General features: G+C 41.5%; 1 protein-coding gene across 1 annotated transcript in view; it reads left to right on the top strand.

The window, feature by feature from the left end:
• Window positions 1-11,271: 11,271 nt before the first annotated feature.
• The window catches only part of LOC135509161 (protein-methionine sulfoxide oxidase mical3a-like), a 112,118-nt gene continuing 96,587 nt past the window's right edge, over window positions 11,272-26,802 (top strand). The window contains 1 exon segment of the mRNA XM_064929579.1: window positions 11,272-11,637. The gene's annotated coding sequence lies outside the window, so the exon portion shown is untranslated.

Below are 26,802 nucleotides of genomic sequence, written 5' to 3'. Positions count from 1 at the left end.
TCCACAGACACAGTATGTTTTACTACTGGGGCCTAACAGTCTGTCTGCCTTGGAGAAATGGACAGCCTTGTCCACAGACACAGTATGTTTTACTACTGGAGCCTAACAGTCTGCCTTGGAGAAATGGACAGCCTTGTCCACAGACACAGTATGTTTTACTACTGGGGCCTAACAGTCTGTCTGCCTTGGAGAAATGGACAGCCTTGTCCACAGACACAGTATGTTTTACTACTGGGGCCTAACAGTCTGTCTGCCTTGGAGAAATGGACAGCCTTGTCCACAGACACAGTATGTTTTACTACTGGGGCCTAACAGTCTGCCTGCCTTGGAGAAATGGACAGCCTTGTCCACAGACACAGTATGTTTTACTACTGGGGCCTAACAGTCTGTCTGCCTTGGAGAAATGGACAGCCTTGTCCACAGACACAGTATGTTTTACTACTGGGGCCTAACAGTCTGCCTGCCTTGCTACAGTACTGCATTAGAAGTCAAAAAGGGCTGCATAATACATAACTATGAAGTGCTACGTTTGAGCGACCTCTGATTGGCTGTGACGGTCACTGTCCCAACAAGACCCTAGCCAGATCCAGCCAATCAGGAGACTGTGTTCACTCTGGTAAACACAGATCAGAGATAACCAGACAGTTAATTAATTGTTTACTGAAAACCCTGGGAAGTTTAGCTAAACCATATTCTAGAGTACACTGTTGTTTTGTGTATGTCTGTGTGGAGTGATCCTGACGTTGAGAAAACTGTTTTATTTGTTGTTGTGGTTATCAAGCTTGATTGCAGCCAGAGCTGATCTGATCTGGCAGTGAATCACTAACATATCTCCTTGTCTGTGGAGAATAGTGGAACCACATGTTGTTGACTAAATCTAATGATTATTATTATTTGCTTCGATTCAAAGCTTCAGAAAGGAATGTCATTGGTCCATTACATTATTCCATGTATACTGTAGAAAGCAAAAACGGTATTGAATGTGTATTTTACTATGAAGAATTGCCTATGGATGCTCTGAGAGTACGTATGTTCCTGGCAAAGACAACACAATGACCTTACCGATGGTCCAGTCTGCCAAGCCAGGGAGGAGACGTGAAGTGTTTCTGGGACAATCACAGAGCATTATCTTTGCATCAGTGTCTGTGGTCTGGTTCATTCAGGGTGTATCCTGGACCGCTATCACAGTTTACATATGTCATCATTTGGAGGGACAGTGAAATAGACAGAGAGCCCCTCTTTCCCAGATGGAGTGTAAAATACTCTCAACCCTCTTTCCAAATTATTTCCTTGCTGCCATGAACAGTGGAATGAATGTTCTTTCCCAGCTTCCCAGCCACTAGCTAACTGCGCTCCAGTTGCTAGCTGCGCTTGTTCCAAGCCTCAAGATCAATTTTCTTGACTGTAAAATGGCTGAAAATGTAAAGCAGGTTGTTATCATTATGTAATCATGGCACTTATGCGGATCCAGCAGCCTGCCCTATGACGGTCACTCGGGTTTCTTGCTTGTATCCCTCTTCAACTGCGGCTCTGGCAAGTTTATTTTTATGATAAAAGTAAGTGTGCAGTAATCTGTTCATTCAGGAAATTAATCTGGACCACGTATTGTTAGATATGGTTTATCAGCGAATGCAAGGACAATCAATGCTGTTTTACCCTACTGCGAACAGAGGTCTTGGTCTGTGCTACAGAGTGTATAGACTCAATGAGTTCTGTAATAGGTGAGATCTGTCAAATGAATATTATAATATGCATTGTCAGGGTGTGTATGTGCTTGAGCATGTGATGTATTGTTTATCATTCAAAGACAGGTATCTAATGTGCATTGTTCAAGTGTTTGCATTTGCACGCAGTGTAGAATATCACACATAGCTTTGAATGAAACAACAGCAGTGCATCTGTCTGGTTTCTCAAGCGATCTATATATAGCCTTTCTCCCAGTAAGCCTGTCTAAGGCATGCTGGTCAAGCTCCCATATAAGGGACAAGTGGTATGTCTTATTGAACATGTGTTATTTCTGTACCCTGCCAGTTTGGAGCACTGAGGTTACATTTTGTGCCCAGCTCAGTAGTAGTAGACAGACAGACCGATACTTCTCAGATCTGTCAGTCAAGTCCTCCCTGTTGCCTTGGTGCATTAGCTCCATTTACCCCACCCCTCCTCAAGACTTCCCATTGTGTGTTTCTTTACAGGCGGCCCGGGAGCCCCCCCTTTGTGAGCCAGTGGGTGTGTGACGTTACCGCTGAGAGGAGGGGCCCCCTATCCCCTGTCTGGCCAATCCTCAAACTCGGCGACTAGGTCACATAAGAATCCCCCCTTTCAGGTTGCCATGGTAACATGCACTGGACCAGGCAGCATCTTGCTTTGGTGAGAAGGGAAGACAAGAAAGGAGAGAGAGGGAGGGAGAGAACGAGAACAAACCACAGACAGGGGAATCACCTAAGCTCTTCAGCTGCTGCGCCTCTTCCCTCTGTAAGTACTGTCACCACTCTCTCCTACACATCCAGCACACTGAATTCATATTTGCTGCATGACTGATATTGTGAGTTTATCATTAGCAATGTCATACCTGGTAGATGCCTTTGAAGATTGCAGGGATGACATTGTGCATGTTTCCTTTGTTACACGTGGAATGTGTGTATAGCTGTCTACCTTACGTGAGTCATTTGTTTGCAGGAGTCAGTGAGATCTCACAGTTGTTCTGTGTCTGTAATTTACAGATCTTCAGAGGGAAAGAGATGTCGTAATTAAAAAAAAAAAGGGGTGGTTTGGTTAGAGTGAAATTAGAGACAGTTAAATAATGTCACCTGCAGAGATCTGGATGGATCCCTCTCTGATGTTTCTTAATGACTGTTATTCTCACAGTAGGTTGTGAAACTCCTCTTTTCTATGAGCTCTCTTTATTAGCTCCTCGCCCAGCAAGGTTTCTCCCTCTGTCTCAAGTCAATTGGAGTCAGTCGATGTCCTCGGGCCCCCTGTGGTTAGTTTAATTAGCAAACCCCTGCAAATACAACTAGGGCAACCTGTTCCGACAGGATGTCCCCATATGTGGAATGTCCTTGGAGGGAGGATGGAGACAATTATGTCATCCTTCCCTATGGGAAGCACTACAGGTTTCTTCAAAGTCAATCGGTTGTTGTCGTGGCTGAATGTATTTTTGGTCCTATGGAGTGACCTTGTCTTGTGCTGTGATGTGACAGATGTGGTGTGGTAATTTTGTCATTATGCAATCAGTATTTAACTTAAGATATGTGAGAGCAGCAATTTGAAATGTTGTGAACCCTTGCCAATCAATATGATGTTGTAGTGTTTCATAACATTACATAGCAAAACATTAATATCGTAAAAGTTCATTATTGCGTTATTATGCAGCGAACAAGCAATCTACACACTACGGTACAGTAAGTTCATTTATTGGACAGCAGGATTTTTCATAGAAGCTGGTTTCTCCTTTCTATCATAGCTCTGTAAATAGGAACTAATGTAATCGGGAAGATCAGAGTTGTATGTTTACTTGACTTTACATTACTGAACTGGCTACTATTTTTAGCTGGACTGAGAGTCAGTGTGTGAGTTTTTGTAGACCCAGGAGCCCATGTGCCTGCCATTGTACTGTAGGCCTAACTAAACCTCTATTAGATGATCTGCATGATAAGAAATTAATGGAGGCAGCAGTGTGTGGGATCAGGGCTCTAAAGTGTGACGAAATATTTTGTTGTGCGACCACAAGTTTTATTTTGAGAGCAGTGTGACTATGAAAAAAATCTTCCAGAATATGTTGTAATGATAAGGCTTCGCGCTGTACGGTTCTTTCCGACGAGTTCAGATTCGATAGCGCCATGGTTGCACCTTTACTACAACGAAAATGGATTGCTTCTACCCCAACCAGGTCAAAAGATCTGCAACTGACACATATTAAAGTGCTACATTTTTATCTTACTATAGCTGATCGCAGGGACCGCATTTTACATACGTGTGGTGGCCCGTTCTAAAACTACTTGCGCGTCGTTAACCATTTGTTTACACTTTGTTCAGTTGTTACCTCATTGGCTGACAACCTGGTAACTTTACCAGTATGTCCAAACATTTGGGGGCACACAAAGAAAGGAAAGGGGCTAACTTCTTCAGGGGATAAATTATCATAGCAATGAATGAATGACAGATCTATTGCATGTCATCATCGCAAGAACGTTTTTAAAGACAGTGTACAATTTCAACGTAATGCATCCCAAGAGAAAGGTGTATTTGCAGACCGCAATTAGGGGCCTTTTCTGATATAGGTGTTTCTTGATATCAAGTTACACCCATTGATGGTCGTCATTGGTTGTGGCTGTTTCTTTCGCATGAAGGACAACAGTTGTGAACCAACTGGAGCATTGTAGCTAAAACTAACCCTAAAAGCTAATTATGCTTGTCCGAACATGTGGTCGGAGGCGCCATATGGATGGTGTGACGCAATTGCCGAGGCACGCAGAGGCCCAATTGAGCTCTTTTGCACGCCCCTCAACTTGTGTAACAATGCGGATGGCTCTGTATAGCTCTGCAGTGACATGATTGGTTGACGGTACGGCGGGAGGTCCTGTATAAATACAAACTCACTTCCTTGACAACTTCCTTCACAACAGCTCTGCGCTGTTCAGCGATGTCCTGAAAGGCGCTACATGGTCAATCTGACGTCTGCATTGGCGGTGCAGCAGAGAAGCCCATTAGGAAATTGGTGCTTTTACACAATGTAGAAACCTAATATTCCACAAATAACGTTGTTATTTCAATGACAGGTATTCATATCAGCATTTTAACTTGTATAATAAACGTATACAGTGTTAGCTTAGTACATATTAGTTTCTAGGGTACAAAATAAGCTAGAATTCATATAGGCTGTATCTCTATCAATTTAAAAAATCGTATTTTCTGATACTCCTAAATTTCATTTGGTACTCTTTAACTTTTTGAAGTTGCAAGCACCAGTGCTACCAATGAAAATGTTTAATGTAGAGCCCTGTGTGTGATATCATTTTTATTTTGTAAGAGGCATTTTTCTTCATGCTTTTTCCTGTGGATTTGACATTTTTTGACTCTGAAATGTTTTCTATTTTTAGCGCTTTACTTGTGAGGTGACAGTTTTATCACTTTGGGTGGTGATTGTCAGATACCATAGGCATTTAGTGTATTATAACATAGTTACCTGGTCATATATCTTTTCTCTCTTACTAGATAAAGGCAGACACTCTCCTGTCACCTCCCATCATTGGACACAGTGGACAGCCAAGCTGACTTCAATGTACAGGACAGATAGATAAAGGTTCTCTATCTCTGCCACTGAAATTGATACAGCACGAACTTCAACTTGAAATGTTGACTCGACGCTACGTGGCATGTGTGTGAGAGGCTAATTTGTAATTGGTTATAAGAATTTAAAGCCAGGGCCATATTTTCAGCTTAACACGTTTCTTACATCAGCTGTCCACTGATATAATAGATAACAATGTCAATACCATAAGAAAGCCACCGGGTTGGTGGCAAGGTAATTACAAATTAGCCTCTCACACACATGCCACGTAGCGTCGAGTCAACATTTCAAGTGTCTGCCTTTCTGGGACATAGAGAGAGAGCAGTCAGAGTCTCTAATGTGCAGAAAGCTGATAGTGGGTTTGTGTGTGTGTGTATTCATGTCTGTGTGTTACAGGGTCGCCTCCTGCCAGCATAATAATACACTCCGGTTTGCACACAATCCCCCTGAACACTCATGTTAGAACAGATAAGGGCCTATTTTTGACACATTTATCTGGGCTTTATCTCAACAAGTCACATCGTAGAGCGGTTGCTGTGTTCAGATCCTCCCTGTCCTTTGTGAACATTTGTACATTTGCAACCAAAGTCACTGATACAGAAGTGTTTCTTATTAAGGGGCAGCCAGCATGAATGCTTATTTTGATTGCCTATTTTCTGCATAAGTCCCATCAGGTAGCCTGATTTCAAATTAAATTCTATTGGTCGCAGACACATATTTAACAGATGTTATCAAAGATTTTTTATAACAAACCCAAGATAGACCACAGCCTGTCGTTTCCAATGGGAGCAGATTATTTATAGTGGGCAGAACAAGCAAGGATGTGGGCAGAACTAAGCAGGAACTAGCGAGAGCCTATTGGCGCATTCTAGTAAATATTTGCATATTTCTGTTAGGGAACGCCTACTCTGTGAAGTGCGCATGTGCAATAACTACATTTGCCATTGCACTCCTTCTAAACAATGCAATTTTTTGAAACTGGCAAAGGGTAAAGTCTATAAAACTTAGTCCACTATGTTCATAACATAGTCTGGTTTTGGAAACAGAAAACTCTATTGAGATCGAATGTTTCATCAATCAGAAAATTAGCAGAATGTCGGCCAAAATCCATCTCGCTCCATCTTCTCCAGCTGCTAGCCACTGGGCTTCCTCTTACCACCATATTTGGTAGTGAGTGGAAATGCCACCCGGATTATAGATCCAACAAAACAGTGCAGTATACCTAACAATACACACAATACACACAAATCAAAACAATTTTAAGAAAGAAATAAAGAAATATCAGAACAAGCAATGTTATATATATATATATATATATATATATATATATATACACCCTTTACCCTTTATATATATATATATATATATATATATATATATATATATATATATATATATATATATATATATATATATATATATATATATATATATATATATATATATATATATATATATATATATGCAGTACCAGTCAATAGTTTGGACACACCTACTCATTCAAGGGTTTTTCTTTATTGCTCCATTGCTCGTGTACCGATTTCCACCGGTCTAATGTCCATTGCTCATGTTTCTGGGCACAAGCAAGTCTCTTCTTCTTATTGGTGTCCTTTAATAGTGGTTTCTTTGCAATTTGACCATGAAGGCCTGATGCTGTTAACTCTAATGAGCTTGTCTTCTGCAGCAGAGGTAACGCTGGGTCTTCCTTTCTTGTCGCGGTCCTCATGAGAGCCAGTTTCATCACAGCACTTGATGGATTTTGCAACTGCATTTTAAGAAACTTTCAAAATTCTTGAAATGTTCCTTATTGACTGACCTTCATGTCTTAAAGTAATGATGAACTGTCATTTCTCTTTGCTTATTTGAGCTGTTCTTGCAGTAATATGGACTTGGTCTTTTACCAAATAGGGCTGTCTCCTGTATACCACCCCTACCTTGTCACAACACAACTGATTGGCTCAAACGTATTAAGAAGGAAATAAATTCCACAAATGAACTTTTAACAAGGCACACCTGTTAATTGAAATGCATTCCAGGTGACTAGCTCGTGAAGCTGTTTGAGAGAATGCCACAAGTGTGCAAAGATGTCATCAAGGCAAAGGGTGGCTACTTTGAAGAATATATTATTATATTAAATATATTTAGATTTGTTTAGCACTTTTTTGCTTACTCCATGATGCCATATGTGTTATTTCAAAGTTTCGATGTCTTCACTATTATTCTACAATGTAGAAAAATTCTGGAATGAGTAGGTGTGTCCAAACGTTTGACTAGTACTGTATGTGTGTGTGTGTACATAATAGTGTGTATAGACAGTTTATGAATAGGAAAGGTGTATACAGCAGAAGTTATGCATGAGCCTTGACTAGAATACAGTATATACATAAGAAGTGGGTAAAACAGTATGTAAACATTGTTAAAGTGACAAGTGTTCACTGGCTATGTACTGTATATAGCCTTTAAAGTTCAGGGCATGGTACTGGGCGGAGGCCGGCTAGTGGTGACGATTTAACAGTGATGGACTGGAGATATATATATATATATATATATATATATATATAAGTTGATTCACCTGTTCTGTCTCTGCCTTCTAGAAGGTGATGATCTTCTTGGCCTTCCTGTGACACTGGGTGTTGTAGATGTCCTGGAGGGCAGGCAGTGTGCCCCCAGTGACGCGTTGGGCTGACCGCACCATCCTCTGGACAGCCATGCGGTTGCAGATGGTACAATTGCCACACCAGGCGGTGATATAGCCAGACAGGATGTTCTTAATGGTGCACCTGTAGAGGTTTGTGAGGGTCTTGGCGACCAAGCCGAATTCCTTCAGCCTCTTATTATTATCATCTTGTCTAGCATCAGCATGTCATTGTCCTTTCCCTTAGTAGCTGGCTATTTGACCTAGATAGTTTGTCTGTATGCATTGCTATGTAGGCTACGTGCGTCATTTTTAAATTGATGTCGTTTTGTCTTTGAGCTCTTCTTGTCTATTAATGTTCTCTGTTATGACATGTTTCATGTTTTGTGTGGACCCCAGGAAGAGTAGCTGCTGCTTTCACAATAGCTAATGGGCATCCTAATAAATTACCAAAATACCAATGGCAACAGTCACAACACTTTAATGTTATTAGTACAAGAGGCAATGTAAGTTTATGGTGGTCGCATGGAGGTCAATTGTTCTGATGACCTTTAGGGTAATGCCCCTCTGATGTGTTTGTTCTGGCAGGGAAAGGCAGGATCCTTGACAACATATTTCATTTGCTGGATGCTTGATGCAGAATGTAACAGTGGAAATGTTGACTTTTGTCGGTAAAGTCTCTCTCGGCTCTGGGCATTTTCATGTGATATCTTGCCATACTGTATGAAAGTGATCAAGTGAAAAACCTATCATGTTCTCAAAATGTAATCTCGGTGACTGGTAACATGACCGAATACAAACAGTGCAGCTATTCCCTCCGCAAGGCTATAAAACAAGCTAAGCGTCAGTATAGAGACAAAGTAGAATCTCAATTCAACGGCTCAGACACAAGAGGTATGTGGCAGGGTCTACAGTCAATCACGGACTACAAAAAGAAAACCAGCCCAGTCACGGACCAGGATGTCTTGCTCCCAGGCAGACTAAATAACTTTTTTGCCCGCTTTGAGGACAATACTGTGTCACTGACACGGCCTGCAACGGAAACATGCGGACTCTCCTTCACTGCAGCCGAGGTGAGTAAAACATTTAAACATGTTAACCCTCACAAGGCTGCAGGCCCAGACGGCATCCCCAGCCACGCCCTCAGAGCATGCGCAGACCAGCTGGCTGGTGTGTTTACGGACATATTCAATCAATCCCTATACCAGTCTGCTGTTCCCACATGCTTCAAGAGGGCCACCATCGTTCCTGTTCCCAAAAAAGCTAAGGTAACTGAGCTAAACGACTACCGCCCCGTATCACTCACTTCCGTCATCATGAAGTGCTTTGAGAGACTAGTCAAGGACCATATCACCTCCACCCTACCTGACACCCTAGACCCACTCCAATTTGCTTACCGCCCAAATAGGTCCACAGACGATGCAATCTCAACCACACTGCACACTGCCCTAACCCATCTGGACAAGAGGAATACCTATGTGAGAATGCTGTTCATCGACTACAGCTCGGCATTTAACACCATAGTACCCTCCAAGCTTGTCATCAATCTCGAGACCCTGGGTCTCGACCCCGCCCTGTGCAACTGGGTACTGGACTTCCTGACGGGCCGCCCCCAGGTGGTGAGGGTAGGCAACAACATCTCCACCCCGCTGATCCTCAACACTGGGGCCCCACAAGGGTGCATTCTGAGCCCTCTCCTGTACTCCCTGTTCACCCATGACTGCGTGGCCACGCACGCCTCCAACTCAATCATCAAGTTTGCGGACGACACAACAGTGGTAGGCTTGATTACCAACAACGACGAGACGGCCTACAGGGAGGAAGTGAGGGCCCTCGGAGTGTGGTGTCAGGAAAAAAACCTCACACTCAACGTCAACAAAACTAAGGAGATGATTGTGGACTTCAGGAAACAGCAGAGGGAACACCCCCCTATCCACATCGATAGAACAGTAGTGGAGAGGGTAGTAAGTTTTAAGTTCCTCGGCATACACATCACAGACAAACTGAATTGGTCCACTCACACAGACAGCATCGTGAAGAAGGCGCAGCAGCGCCTCTTCAACCGAAATTCGGCTTGTCACCAAAAGCACTCACAAACTTCTACAGATGCACAATCGAGAGCATCCTGGCGGGCTGTATCACCGCCTGGTACGGCAACTGCTCCGCCCACAACCGTAAGGCTCTCTAGAGGGTAGTGAGGTCTGCACAACGCATCACCGTTGGCAAACTACCTGCCCTCCAGGACACCTACACCACCCGATGTTACAGGAAGGCCATAAAGATCATCAAGGACAACAACCACCCAAGCCACTGCCTGTTCACCCCGCTATCATCCAGAAGGCAAGGTCAGTACAAGTGCATCAAAGCTGGGACCGAGAGACTGAAAAACAGCTTCTATCTCAAGGCCATCAGACTGTTAAACAGCAACCACTAACATTGAGTGGCTGCAGCCAACACACTGACTCAACTCCAGCCACTTTAATAATGGGAATTGATGGGAAATGATGTAAAATATATCACTAGCCACTTTAAACAATGCTACCTAATATAATGTTTACATACCCTACATTATTAATCTCATATGTATATATACTGTACTCTATATCATCTACTGCATCCTTATGTAATACATGTATCACTAGCCACTTTAACTATGCCACTTTGTTTACATAGTCATCTCATATGTATATACTGTACTCGATACCATATACTGTACCTTGCCTATGCTGCTCTGTACCATCACTCATTCATATATCTTTATGTACATATTCTTTATCCCCTTACACTTGTGTATAAGACAGTAGTTTTGGAATTGTTAGTTAGATTACTTGTTGGTTATTACTGCATTGTCGGAACTAGAAGCACAAGCATTTCGCTACACTCGCATTAACATCTGCTAACCATGTGTATGTGACAAATAAAATTTGATTTGATATTGCATTCGTTTGACAAGTTTGACAAGCTCGCCCTGCCCACATACGTTCGACTCTAGACTCGGTGACAATAACAATTTGTTGGAGCACCTACGTGCACGCACACGCACGCACACACACACACACACACACACGCGCGCGCATATAGTAGGACTACATCACAGGTATCGTTGTCTCGACGTACCTTATATCACACAGATTTGAGGATAAAAAATACACAAGACTTTGCTGCCCCTACCGATGTTTTTGGTCTATTGACAGCCTCACTCTCCAGCTTCACGTTCGATGAAACCAATCAGATTAAACTGAGTTAAAGCATGTCTCACTTTGAACAGTTGAGGGGGGTTTCTCATTGCAGTTCTCTGAACATTTAGAGTTGTATCACAACATGTAAACACTTTTCTTTGATTAAAGCAATCTAGTTTTTATATGTAGTGGTTTAATTTCTGACATTCGCATATTTGCAAAAAATGTTTTCCTATGAAAGCTTCTATTATCGAAGGTTTATGTCCCCCCTCTACAACATCGTGATGCGCTCTCCCGCACCCTCTGTCCGTTTTCAAGTTGCGCCTTCTCGCAGTATAGTTGAATGTGCCAAATAAACTGTAGATTACAGACACATACATTACCAGGCGGAATATAGAAACGGCAATAATAACCGAAATGGGATAAATCTTCCGGATGTACGACAGGATTGTATAAACATATGGACCAAAGCTAAGAAGAGGTGCATTCGCGGATCGTTTGTAAGAGTGTCCATTTTCTAAGATTCTAGCTAGGTAAGTGGGTTACTACTGCACATTTCAGAATGCCACGCGTTGGTGATTTTTATTTTTGTAATTAACTCGTTCACATACGTTACCTTCTTTTCGAAGTGCTTCTCCTCTATATTGATGTGCATTCGGCTCCAAAATATAATTTTCACTCGTTGTTTACATTGGCAGTTGAATATGTGTGTTGGTTTGCAACACATGAATGAGTTAAATTGTATACATTTTTATTCATTATGCATGCATAATGACGTTTCAGACTGCAAGTTATTAACATTTCACCCAGGTTGTTACATTGTCTCATTTTGCATGAAGCATTCTTTGTTACAGAAGAGATTAGGTCGCCCTTTCATTACATTGGGCATGAGAATTATTGGTCTTATGTTTTCGCATATTGCTAACTGGTAGACATTATAAAGTGTAGATTAAGATATGTATATGCTATAAGTGGGCTAATGACCGTGACATCTGTCCTCCAGTAGCGGTGCGTGGGTAAAATCACCGGGATAGCCAACCCCAAATAAAAGCCACATTACAACCTATGGGTTGTGATAATTGCATTGTTTGTTCTATAACCTGTTAGTTAATATGCCTTGACACCGTGATATATAGACAGTGGTGGTTCTAGCTTGTATGGCTCCCTAGGCGACCCCCCTCCCCTTCAGCCCCCCTCCAACCAACAAAAACAAACACCATTCTGCAATAACTGTACATTTTATCCAGACATTTGGAACAACACAAATAAATAATCATAAAATTTTAAAACTATAGAAATTAGAGTTCGACCAATTTAATCGGCATACCCGATTTCTAACCGATTATGGCCGATTACATTGCATTCCACAAGGAAACTGCATGGCAGGCTTGACCACCTGTTACGCGAGCGCATCACGGAGCCAAGGTAAGTTGCTAGCTAGCATTAAACTTATCTTATAAAAAAACAATCAATCTTCACATAATCACTGGTAATCAACATATCGTTGATGATATTACTAGGTTAACTAGCTTGTCCTGCGTTGCATATAATCAATGCGGTGCATGTTAATCTGTCATCGAATCACAGCCTACTTGCCAAATGGGGGATGATTTAGCAACAAAAAAAAGTACCTTACCATAAACATCAATGACTTTCTTAAAATCAATACACCGAAGTATATTTTTTTAAACCTGCATATTTGGTTAAAATAATTATTGTTAGCAGGCAATATTAACTAGGGAAATGGTGTCACTTTTCTTGCGTTCATTGCACGCAGAGTCAGAGTACATGCAACAGTTGGATGCCTGGCTCGTTGCAAACTAATTTGCCAGAATTGTACATAATTATGACAATACATTGAAGGTTGTGCAATGTAAGAGCAATATTTAGACTTAGGGTTGCCACCCGTTCGATAAAATACGTAACGGTTCCGTATTTCACTGAAAGAATAAACGTTTTGTTTTCGAAATGATAGTTTCTGGATTTGACCATATTAATGACCTAAGGCTTGTATTTCTGTGTTTATTATAATTAAGTCTATGACTTGATAGAGCAGTCTGACTGAGCGGTGGTAGGCGGCAGCAGGCTTGTAAGCATTCATTCAAACAGCACTTTCCTGCGTTTGCCAGCAGCTCTTAGCAATGCTTGAAGCACAGCGCAGTTTATGACTTCAAGCCTATCAACTCCTGAGATTAGACTGGCAATACTAAAGTGCCTATTAGAACATCCAATAGTCAAAGTTATATGAAATACAAATGGTATAGAGAGAAATAGTTGACACGTCATAATTCCTATAATAACTACAACCTAAAACTTCTTAACTGGAAATATTCAACCACCAGATTTCATATGTTCTCATGTTCTGAGCAAGGAACTTAAACTTGAGCTTTTTTACATGGCACATATTGCACTTTTACTTTCTTCTCTATTATTTAAACCAAATTGTGTATGTTTCATTATTTATTTGAGACTAAATAGATTTTATTTATGTATTATATTAAGTTAAAATAAGTGTTCATTGTTCATTCAGTATTGTTGTAATTGTCATTTTTACAAAAAAAAAATATATACTGCTCAAAAAATAAAGGGCCCACTAAAATAACACATCCTAGATCTGAATTAATGAAATATTCTTATTAAATACTTTTTCTTTAAATAGTTGTAATGTGCTGACAACAAAATCACACAAATTATCAATGGAAATCAAATTTATCAACCCATGGAGGTCTGGATTTGGAGTCACACTCAAAATTAAAATGGAAAACCACACTACAGGCTGAACCAACTTTGGTGTAATGTCCTTAAAACAAGTACAAATGAGGCTCAGTAGTGTGTGTGGCCTCCACGTGCCTGTATGACCTCCCTACAATGCCTGGGCATGCTCCTGATGAGGTGGCGGATGGTCACCTGAGGGATCTCCTCCCAGACCTGGACTAAAGCATCCGCCAACTCCAGGACAGTCTGTGGTGCAACGTGGCGTTGGTGGATGGAGCGAGACATGATGTCCCAGATGTGGTCAATTGCGTTCAGGTCTGGGGAACGGGCGGGCTAGTCCATAGCATCAATGCCTTCCTCTTGCAGGAACTGCTGACACACTCCAGCCACATGAGGTCTAGCATTGTCTTGCATTAGGAGGAACCCAGGGCCAACCGCACCAGCATATGGTCTCACAAGGGGTCTGAGGATCTCATCTCGGTACCTAATGGAAGTCCGGCTACCTCTGGCGAGCACATGGAGGTCTGTGCGGCCCCCCAAAGAAATGCCACCCCACACCATGACTGACCCACCGCCAAACCGGTCATGCTGGAGGATGTTGCAGGCAGCAGAACATTCTCCACGGCGTCTCTAGACTGTCACATGCTCAGTGTGAACCTGCTTTCATCTGTGAAGAGCACAGGTGCCAACGGCGAATTTGCCAATCTTGGTGTTCTCTGGCAAATGCCAAACGTCCTGCACGGTGTTGGGCTGTAAGCACAACCCCCACCTGTGGACGTTGGGCCCTCATACCACCCTCATGGAGTCTGTTTCTGACCATTTGAGCAGACACATGCACATTTGTGGCCTGCTGGAGGTCATTTTGCAGGGCTTTGGCAGTGCTCCTCCTGCTCATCCTTGCACAAAGGCGGAGGTAGTGGTCCTGCTGCTGGGTTGTTGCCCTCCTATGGCCTCCTCCACGTCTCCTGATGTACTGGCCTGTCTCCTGATGTACTGGCCTGTCTCCTGGTAGCGCCTCCATGCTCTGGACACTACGCTGACAGACACAGCAAACCTTCTTGCCACAGCTCGCATTGATGTGCCATCTTGGATGAGCTGCACTACCTGAGCCACTTGTATGGGTTGTAGACTCCATCTCATGCTACCACTAGAGTGAAAGCACCGCCAGCATTCAAAAGTGACCAAAACATCAGCCAGGAAGCATAGGAACTGAGAAGTGGTCTGTGGTCACCACCTGCAGAACCACTCCTTTATTGGGGGTGTCTTGCGAATTGCCTATAATTTCCACCTGTTGTCTATTCCTTTTGCACAACAGCATGTGAAATTTATTGTCTATCAGTGTTGGTTCCTAAGTGGGCAGTTTGATTTCACAGAAGCGTGATTGACTTGGAGTTACATTGTGTTGTTAAAATAAAGTGTTCCCTTTATTTTTTTGAGCAGTATATATATATATATATATAGGCTGATTTTAATTGGTATCGGCTTTTTTTTGGCCCTCCAATAATCGCTATCGGCGTTGAAAAATCATAATCGGTCGACCTCTTAATATAAAAATATATTAAAAAAATAAGACTCATAAATTTCAAAAGTAGCAACAAAGACAAATAGAAACACATTTGTGTTGATTTGGCACTCGAACATCAATACATTACCCATCCCCCAACACTGTCAACCAAGAGTCAAGACTAAACCAATTCACCTTGGTGGTGTGCAGACTGGTTTTATATTATCTTAACAATTTTGCAGAAAAACAGAAAAAAAAATGCAACAATATGTCTGAAACGAAATATTCATAGTATTATGAATGAATTGTGGTTTATTTGGTAGTGTGACAGATTTGACTAATTGTGTTAGTACTGTACAAAGTTAGAGGTGTGCTACTTGATGATAGACTAGCCGCTCCCCTTTCCTCGGGCTTCTAGTGGGGAGACCTGAGGTCAACCTACACCCGCCCCCCTCCCCATCTCGTACTTCTGAGTGGGAGACCTTCCCAGGCAGTAGCCTGCCTTGCTCACAAAAATTCAATCCCACATTTGTTTCGCTACAAACCCGGTGAATTCCACAAAACATATTCCATGTAACAAACAGTTACATGACCTATAACATGGTCAAGCAAGATAATGTTTCTGACATTTTCTGACTGCTTAACAACTATTGATTTAGAACCCTGGAGACGCACACACACTTCCGGCGCCGACAGATGGCTGTTTCCCTTCGCGTTCCTAGGAAACTATGCAGTATTTATTTTTTTTTTTTTTTTACGTGTTATTGCTTACATTGGTACCCCAGGTAATCTTAGGTTTTATTACATACACTCGGGAGGAACTACTGGATATAAGAGCAACGTCAACTCGTCATCATTATGACCAGGAATACGACTTTCCCGAAGCGGATCCTCTGTTTCACCCAGGATAATGGATTGGATCCCAGCCGGCGAACCAAAACAACAATGCCGTAAAAGGTGCAGACGAAGCGGTCTTCTGGTCAGGCTCCAGGACGGGAGGGAAACTGACTGCAAAGCACTTAAGTCCTTAGGCAACATGAATGGGAAATATTGCACAATGACAACAGAATAACCTCAATCTATGTTTGACTATTCTGTTACAATGTACTATAAAGGTAATCTGCTTTTGTTGCCTATGTGCACTTGTCAAACCACATTTGACTCTCGTTTGCCATTTTAGGGGGGGGGTCACTGTCTTGCACTGATCTTTGTTGATTGACTGCACACTGATGCCAACAACACTAGTCTAATGTACTTAACATGACTTCATCTGACCCAGATTTGACTATTAATCAGCACGTATGCAAAGGTCAGTCTGTGGCTAAGTGACACACATTTCCTCTGGACAAATGGGCTCTTACTCTCTCTTAGCGGAGTAATCCAGTGCATTTAGCCTACATCATTGAATTTGATTATGGATTCCATGTGTTGCATTTTGCCAGGCCCTCTGTGTACTGTATGCTCTGGTGATCCTAGATAAGAGCAAAGGTCTGGCCTCAGTGTGCATAGTAATGTGGATTTTGATATAATGCTAGCAGTGGTGTCTGGGTTAATGCAACTAAACCAGGCTCCTCTGATCTGTGCTACTGCAGATCTGCATTACCTTTACCTAAAGACTGTGATTAGGGTTGGGTGCTATCCAGATTTTCATATTGCCGTACCGTCCTTCTCTCACCCGGAATTGACGGTTTTACAAGTTTAGTACACAAGTGTGTGCCAAAAAAACAAAAAGCCCATTGGGAGTTTATTACCAGAATGCTGACAAAATACCTGAAATCCAGCTCATAAAGGTATACATGTATAGGTAGGAGCTACCGAATGTCATTTTTGGTAAGTCTGGACATTTTGCAAGCAGATGTGAATGAGAGATGTACAAATGAACACAGTTTTGATACATGCAGTACTGGCTCTCCAGCAGTATGTCTACAAGCTGTGTCTGTGTGGAGTCTGGAGTAGAGGTCGACCGATTATGATTTTTCAACAGCGATACCAATACCGATTTTATTGGAGGACATAAAAAAGCCAATACCAATTAATCAGCCGAATGGTATTTTATTTTAATAAATAAATAATGAAACATGTTAAATTTGGTTTAAATAATGCAAAAACAAAGTGTTGGAGAGGAAAGTAAAAGTGCAATATGTGCCATGTAAGAAAGATAACGTTTAAGTTCCTTGCTCAGAACATGAGAACATATGAAAGCTGGTGGTTCCTTTTAACATGAGTCTTCAATATTCCCAGGTAAGAAGTTTTAGGTTGTAGTTATTATAGGAAGTTTAGGACTATTTCTCTCTATACCATTTGTATTTCATATACCTTTTTGACTATTGGATGTTCTTATAGGCACTTTAGTATTGCTAGTGTAACAGTATAGCTTCCGTACCTCTCCTCGCTCCTACCTGGGCTCGAACCAGGGACATAACGACAACAGCCATCCTCAAAGCAGTGTTACCCATGCAGAGCAAGGGGAACAACCACTCCAAGTCTCAGAGCGAGTGACATTTGAAACTCTATTAGGGCGCACCTCGCTAACTAGCTAGCCATTTCACATTACATCGTTACACCAGCCTCATCTCGGGAGTTGATAGGCTTGAATTCATAAACAGCAGAGCTGCTGGCAAAACGCACAAAAGTGCTGTTTGAATGAATACTTATGAGCCTGCTGGTGCCTATCATCGCTCAGTCAGACTGCTCTATCAAATCATATCCTTAATTATCACATAATAACACACAGATACGAGCCTTAGGTCATTAATATGGTTGAATCTGGAAACAAAACAAGACGTTTATTCTATCAGTGAAATACGGAACCGTTCCGTATTTTATCTAACGGGTGGCATCCATCGGTCTAAATATTCCTGTTACATTGTACAACCTTCAATGTTATGTCATAATTACGTAAAATTCTGTCAAATTAGTTCGCAATGAGCCAGGCTGCCCAAACTGTTTCATATACTCTGACTTTGCATGCAATGAACGCAGGAGAAGTGACACAATTTCACCTGGTTAATATTGCCTGCTAACCTGGATTTCTTTTAGCTAAATATGCAGGTTTAAAAATATATACTTCTGTGTATTGAATTTAAGAAAGGCATTGGTGTTTATGGTTAGGAACACGTTGGGGCAACAACAGTCCTTTTTCGCAAATGCGCACTGCATCGATTATATGCAACACAGGACACGCTAGATAACTACACATGGTTGATGATATTACTAGTTTAACTAGTGATTCTGATTGATTGTTTTTATAAGATAAGTTTAATGCTAGCTAGCAACTTACCTTGGCTTCTTACTGCATTCACGTAACAGGCGGGCCCCTGAACGAGGCAGTTAACCCACCGTTCCTAGGCCATCATTGAACATAAGAATTTGTTCTTAACTTCATATGGCTGCAGGGGCAGTATTGAGTAGCTTGGATGAAAAGGACCCATTGTAAACGACCAGCTCCTCAGTCTCAGTTGTTAATATATTCATATTATTATTAGTATTGGATAGAATACACTAACGTTTCCAAAACTGTCAAAATATTGTCTGAGTATAACAGAACTAATATTGCAGGCGAAACCCTGAGGAAAATCAAAACAGGAAGTGGCTTCTATTTTGAAAAATCCATGTTCCATAGCCTCCCTTTGCTGGATTTAAAGGGATATGAACCAGATTCCTTTTCCTATCGCTTCCTCAAGGTGTCAACAGTCTTCAGACATAGTTTCAGGCTTTTATTTTGAAAATTTCACATGAGTTTTGCTTGCGTAACAGAATTTGGACAGCCATTTTTTTCCCCCTCTCCTACTGTGAAAGACATTTGCGGTTGATATATAATCGATTATATATTTTAAAAACAACCTAAGGATTGATTATAAAAAAACTTTTGACATGTTTCTGTGGACATAATGAAAACTACTTGGAAATTTAATCTGCGTTGTCGTGACCGCTCTTTCCTGTGGATTTCTGAACATAACGTGCCAAACAAACGGAGGTATTTTGGATATAAAACTCATCTTTATGAAACAAATGGAACATTTGTTGTGTAACTGGGAGTCTCGTGAGTGATAACAAACATCCGAAGATCATCAAAGGTAAACGATTAATTTGATTGCTTTTCTGATTTTCGTGACCGAGCTACCTGATGCTAAGTGTACTTCATGTTTTATCGTGCGATCGATAAACTTACACAAACGCTTGGATTGCTTTCGCTGTAAAGCATAATTTCAAAATCCGACGCGACAGGTGGATTAACAAAAGGCTAAGCTGTGTTTTCCTATATTGCACCCTTTATAGTGATATTTATTGTATCTAGCGCTATGCTATTCAGCGGTTGTTGATAACACTTATCCCGATAGGGGGATTAAATTTAATAAAGGTGTGTACATTTTCTTTGTGAATTCTTAATTAGGGCCGATTTCAAGTTTTCATAACAATCGGAAATCGGTAAATTTTGGATGCCGCGCAGGGAAAAAAATATTAAATGCATAAGAAATATCTTGCTGCGTTTTGTAATCAAAGATCTAAAATGCATCTTATTATAATTTATACTTGGCATTAGACTAATTTTGTGCTTTAGTTGCACTTCTAAACCGGATGAGAATTCACAAATGGGCATTCTATCAGCAGACAGCGCTCTGACTGATGTGTAGCTACTTTTCTCCAGTAGGCTACTTTTCTCAGTGTAGCCAGCCTATTTTTCTCTGCTGGAGAACAAAGTACGCTTCATAATGTGAGCAGTGAAATAAGAACGCAATCTGCTTTCTCCTAATGCATTGCACAAGTTAACTGCAGGTATTTACTTAAAATAGCTACAAATATTAAAATGTTTTGAAAGACTTCAAATAAATAGTTTCAACGCTTGACAGTATTGAAAATCCATCCGTGGTTATTTCCAAATACGGTATACCGCCTAACCTCGCTCTCGCTCTCTCTCTCTCTCTTTTGTCCACCCCCCATGCCACTTCACACAGGGGTCGTGTTCATTAGGGAAAATGGTCGCAAAACATTTTGCAATAGGTGTTTTAGTCCGTGCACCCTCTGACCTCTGTGGTCACAGAAAGTGACTGCGTGGGATACAGAATTAAACACCAGGGAGATGAACAGAAGTTTTTAAAGTCAACTCCTGCAGCGGAGGAAGTGAACAGCTGGAAGTGACTGTCAAATTTTCCTTGAAAAGCATGGTGACTTGACTCCTCAGAAAAACCATCTCTGTAGGCTACTGACCGTTTTCAAACACACTCTCTAACTGACAGAATGGACTTCACATGGAAACTTTGTCTTGTGTGTTTGGTTTGCCTTAAAAGGAGATTTCTTCTTAAGTCTGATGCTCATGTCTGTGCCGGTAACTGTTATGTTTGATGTTATGTTTTGGAATGGCTACCTCAGGAATTTATTGAGCAAGCCGCCATCTTTCATTTTTTAAATCGGCCACGTGTTCCAAATGAGGTCAGTCAAGACCGTTTTTTTTGTTGAGTCAAGTCTCCTTTTCACTCATGAAAAAAGGACACACCTTGTTCAAGCAGCCTACCATGCAGTTAATGTGGCAGTCGAAGTAATGACTGATCATGTCAAGAAACACTGAGGTATTCTTATCCAGTACCAGACTAGTATCAATGAATGATATTATTGTTACATTTTTTAAAATGTTATGAAAACATGTGCATTACCATTGAGAACAGTACATATTGTCAGTTGTTCTGGACATGGGTGATTTTGTAGGAATGTCAACCGGAGCGTGCCTAAAAAGTCTGTAATTTCCAAATGAAAACACGTTCATAATTATAATTATCCTACAGTGTGGTCAGGAAAAGATTCAGAACCCTTCCCCTTTTCCACATTTTGTTACGTTACAGCCTTATTCTAAAATGGATGAAATAAACACATTTCCTCAACAATCTGCACACAACACCCCATAATACCAAAGCGAAAACAGTTTTTTGGAAACGTATTAAAAACATATTATTTACATAAGTATTCTGACTCTTTGCAATGAGACCTGAAATTGACCTCTGCTTTCCATTGACCATCCTTGATGTTTCTAAAACTTGATTGTAGACCTGTGGTAATTTCAATTGATTGGACATGATTTGGAAATATGGTAAATATATCCAATGCAAACAAAATCTATATTTAAATGGTGTTAATATTAATTTGCATATATTCCCATTAATTCACATATATTCCCGTTAATTCACATATATTCCTGTTAATTCCCACGGAAAGGTTCCACCTGAATTTTCCCCAAAATGTGCAACCCTAGTCTGAATACTTGTGTAAATAATTTATTTCACTTTGTACATTTTTTAATACATTTGCACAAAATGACTAAAAACCTGTTTTTGCTTTGTCATAATGGCTTATTTATTTTATGTAGATTGAGGGAATCAATTTTAAAATAAGGCTGTAACGTGACAAAATGTAGAAAAAGGGAAGGGTTCTGATTTGCTTTCTGAATGCACAGTAGGTCTATAGTTATTTGGGTCTAAGGAGTGTCCACCTTTATGATGAAGTGTCACTCGGGCACATTTCCATACAAAAGCTCTTTTATTTTACCAGATGTAAATGGGCTATTGAATAGATCTATTCAATCTAATATGTAACCCTGGATTTTTAACTCTGTTCTTTTTAACTTTATGTTCTTCTGAAGGTCATTGTCATATTGAACTTTTAGGCCTATGAGGGCAACTCTATCAAAATAGAACAGACCTATGGGACATTTTACAATAAAGAGGTTATCCTACCTTCCTGCCAACTTAACCAAATATCGAAGTATGTCATCAAAGATTAATGAGCTGGATTTAGAAATGTGAATATTTCAAGAATGTGGTGAAAGTGTTGTCAGAAAAAGGCATTATTTATTGTCTGACTAAAGCATGAAATCTAACGGTCAATTGCTAAATCTTAGGGCATAATATGCCGTGTCACAACCTTTTGCTATGTTGATTTGCTGTTCACAGGTCTTTCTCTGAGGGTCAGGAATGGGTCAGAGTGACAAGCATTCCATATTCAGATGATGCGTTTACATTTAGCCAGTTAAGGGACCCTTGAACTTTTCCAGTGCGTACACAGAATTTTTGGCTTTACAGCCGCCTTCTGTGTGTTGGTAAAATGTTATTTTAATTCAAAACAGCAGTTGTAGGGACCAATGAGCAGCAGGTGCTTCTAATCAGGGTTGTGGCTTTTCTAGTCTCCCTGTATACAAGTTAGTCACAAAGAAATACAGAATTGTATGGGAGCTGGCACAAAGGGCAATTCATGAATCAATTGCCTTAGGTGTCCTCACTTGGATACATTATATCAATTCATTAGAGTTCTGTATTACTATCCAGGTCTGTACCCAAACAATTGGAGCTTCTACTTTTAAAAATGCACCTTTCCAGAAACAAGTCTTTACCCAAATCCAGATAGCTGATGTTCTGAAAGAACTGCAAAACTTGGACCACGACAAATCATCCAGGCAAGACAATCTGGACCCTCTTTAAAAAAATATATATATCTGCCGAAATTGCAACCCCTATTACTAGCCTGTTCAACCTCTCTTTCATATCGTCTGAGATTCCCAAAGATTGGACAGCTGCCGCAGTCATCCCCCTCTTCAAAGGTGGAGACACTCTAGACCCAAACTGCCACAGACCTATATCTATCCTACCCTGCCTTTTCTAAGGTCTTCGAAAGCCAAGTCAACAAACAGATTACCGATCACTTCGAATCCCACCGTACCTTCTCCGCTATTCAATCTGGTTTCTGAGCTGGTCATGGTTGCACCTCAGCCACGCTCAAGGTCCTGAACGATATCATAACCGCCATCGATAAAAGACATTACTGTGCAGCCGTATTCATCGACCTGGCCAAGGCTTTCGACTCTGTCAATCACCACATTCTTATTGGCAGACTGAACAGCCTTGGTTTCTCAAATGATTGCCTCGCCTGGTTTACCAACTACTTCTCTGATAGAGTTCAGTGTGTCAAATCGGAGGGCCTGTTGTCCGGACTTCTTGCAGTCTCTATGGGGGTGCCACAGGGTTAAATTCTCGGGCCAACTCTCTTTTCTGTATACATCAATGATGCCGCTCTGACTGCTGGTGATTCTCTGATCCACCTCTACACAGACGACACCATTCTGTATACTTATGGCCCTTCTTTGGACACTGTGTTAACTAACCTCCAGATGAGCTTCAATGCCAAACAACTCTCCTTCCATGGCCTCCAACTGCTCTTAAATGCAAGTGAAACTAAATGCATGCTCTTCAACCGATCGCTGCCCGCACCTGTCCGCCCGTCCAGCATCACTACTCTGGACGGTTCTGACTTAGAATATGTGGACAATTACAAATACCTAGGTGTCTGGCTAGACTGTAAACTCACCTTCCAGACTCACATTAAACATCTCCAATCCAAAATTAAATCTAGAATCGGCTTCCTATTTCACAACAAAACATCCTTCACTTATGCAGCCAAACATACCCTCGTAAAACTGACCATCCGACCGATCCTCGACTTAGGTGATGTCATCTATAAAATAGCCTCCAACACTATACTCAAACTGCATCCAATTTGTTATCACAGTGCCATCCGTTTTGTCACCAAAGCCCCATATATTACCCACCACTGCGACCCATACGTTCTCGTTGGCTGGCCTTCGCTTCATACTTGTGACCAAACCCACTGGCTCCAGGTCATCTACAAGTCTCTGCTAGGTCAAGCTCCGCCTTATTGCAGCTCACTGGTCACCATAGCAGTACCCACCCATAGCACGCGCTCCAGCAGGTATATCTCACTGGTCACCCCCAAAGCCAATTCCTCCTTTGGCTGCCTCTCCTTCCAGTTCTCTGCTGTCAGTGACTGGAGAGAACTGCAAAAATCTTTGAAGCTGGAGACTCTTACCTCCCTCACTAGCTTTAATCACCAGCTGTCAGAGCAGCTCAGAGATCAATGCACCTGTACATAGCTCATCTGTAAATGGCCAATCTACCTCATCCCCATACTGTATTTATTTATTTATCATGCTCCTTTGCACCCCAGTATGTCTACTTGTACATTCATCTTCTGCACATCCTATCATTCCAGTGTTTAATTGCTATATTGTAATTACTTTGCTACCATGGCCTATTTAAATAAAGGTGAAATAAAATAAATGCCTTACCACAAAGACCATCAGACTAAAGTAATTCATAAATATGTGGGGCTAACTCATAAACAACATGCAATATCTGATCTGGACAGTGTTCTTGTAGAAGTCTAAATTTGAAATCTAATTCTTTGTTTAAACCATGTGGAGATACAGAATATTTTTTTATACAATATATCCACATGGCTTCTCTTTGGAGTAATTTGTTGTCGTAATCACCTACATGGGGATGAACTTTTTCCATCCCGACACCGCAATTCAATAATATAATCATTTTGTTCTAAAAAGTGTCTCGAATCTCGTGTGGTGATTACGGCAGGGTAGCCTAATGGTTAGATCGTTGGACTAGTAACCGGAAGGTTGCAAGTTCAAACCCCCAAGCTGACAAGGTACAAATCTGTCATTCTGCCCCTGAACAGGCAGTAAACCCACTGTTCCTAGGCCATCATTGAAAATAAGAATTTGTTCTTAACTGACTTGCCTAGTTAAATAAAGGTAAAATAAAATAAAACATCCAATACTGGAATTATGTTCTTCAAGGCATACTTTCAAGGCGCGGGAGCTTTTTCCAATATAAGTCGTATTGCAAGCTTGGAACCTCCCCCTGTTGGAATGCAGGGTACATGTCAGTGAAAGTATTCAGCAGGACTTACCTGTGCAGGCAGGAGGAGTGACTCCTGAAATGACCTCTGTTATACTGTCATTAGTTGCCATGCTGGAATAGACTATATACTATACCACTAAGCTTAGTGACCTCACCTCTTAATAAGATACCCTGGCTGATATTTATGTGTTCTTTTGATGAAATCTAAACGACAAACCCTGAAGACTACATGATTAATTATAGCATGCCTGTGCACAGAGACACCAGGGAGCAGTGCCAGCGCAGGGGTTAGTACACAGCAGATATACCCTTCAAGATGGAGGCCGACGCTGCCTGTCAGGTCACATGCATCCAACACTTTTTCAGTTCACTTTTCAAATGTTCTGTCCTTGATGTAAGAGAACACTTTATAAGGTGAATGTGATTTTTCGATCAGGCTATATTGCAAACAGCTGCAACTTTTGCTCCCACCACACCCCTCGAACGCCAGACCCTCTTCTCATGTAATCCTTTTGCCTCTTGAGACCACCATATTTCACATTCCCTAACTCTGCATTTGAAGGTGCCCTTGGCTCTTTTACCTTATCTAAAGAAAAGAATGGAACAGATTAACAAAAATGTCCCTGCTTGTCAGAATGTCAGACTTTCCCTCCATGGTGGCCCATCCCTCCTTCCCTCAGGGTTTTGTGGTCTGCCCACCATTGTGTGTCTCAGAGATAACCTCCCCCCAGCTCCAGTCCATTGCCGTCCACTGCTCATCAAACACACTGTCACTTCCTTTCACTCACCCCACATCCTGTTCCTCACTTCCTTAGAGAGAGTAGTGGGGGATGCCAGGAGAGGGGGCAGGCGGAGGGAGATTGTAGTAGGAATAGGCCTACAGGCGTGAGTCAACGAGTGGGACTCCACAGATTGATTAGGATTGAGGCTTTGTTTTGTAGGTCGACTATTTGTCCAATGTTTTTTTAAAGATCATGTGGATTATTTTCTCCAGGTGCAAAACTCCATGCGCTGACTTCCTGACCACTGTGACAGCTGCCAAGACAACAAGGCCTATGCTTCTTCCATTGTGTGGTCACATTTGATATAGGCTCACTTTCACAAGTCAGAACTCTGTTATCATGTTCAGTCACTTGAAATTAACTTTGTGCAGATGTACAAAAACACCCAAAACTCTGAGTTACATTCACGACAGAAAACGTGAAGAACCAACTTGTCACCTGCAGGCTTCTTCACACCACGTTTGGCCAAGCGTCAATTAAACTAGCGCATGCAGCCCGTAAAGTCAGTTTGGGATTCAAGAGTAATTCAGTAGGAATCGGTTTTCATGCTTTCAGGTAAAGCTACCAGCGTGCTTCATGGCTTTGCACAGTGCAGGGCTTTGGTTACCTTCCCATTTGAATTAATCGACAGCAGCGTTGCTCCATTTACACAGGAAAACCTCTCTTCCTATGGCTCAGGATGTGTGGCGCTGCGCTGAGTGCAGCTGGTAGCAAGTCCTCTTACTCTTAGGAAAGCCATTCACAAGTTAAACCAGTCCTTTCCCACTTTTCCTGTCCGTCTTGGCCAAGTTGGCCTGGCCTGGTGTTGGCTTGAAGCTTTCTAATGAGAGGTGGCCTAACACTCCAATGCTGCTTAGGTATGGTGAGGGTAGATTCTTTCTTTAGCAGGTTTTTCCTATTGATTGATGAGAAGGGGATATAGCCTTGCATTGTCTTCTGTGTCTACTCTTTGTTAAGACAACTCCTTAGTGACATGTCAAT

This window comes from Oncorhynchus masou, chromosome 22 (assembly GCF_036934945.1).
Source record: "Oncorhynchus masou masou isolate Uvic2021 chromosome 22, UVic_Omas_1.1, whole genome shotgun sequence".
Taxonomy (NCBI): domain Eukaryota; kingdom Metazoa; phylum Chordata; class Actinopteri; order Salmoniformes; family Salmonidae; genus Oncorhynchus; species Oncorhynchus masou.
This window is presented reverse-complemented; position numbering and strand designations above follow the sequence as displayed.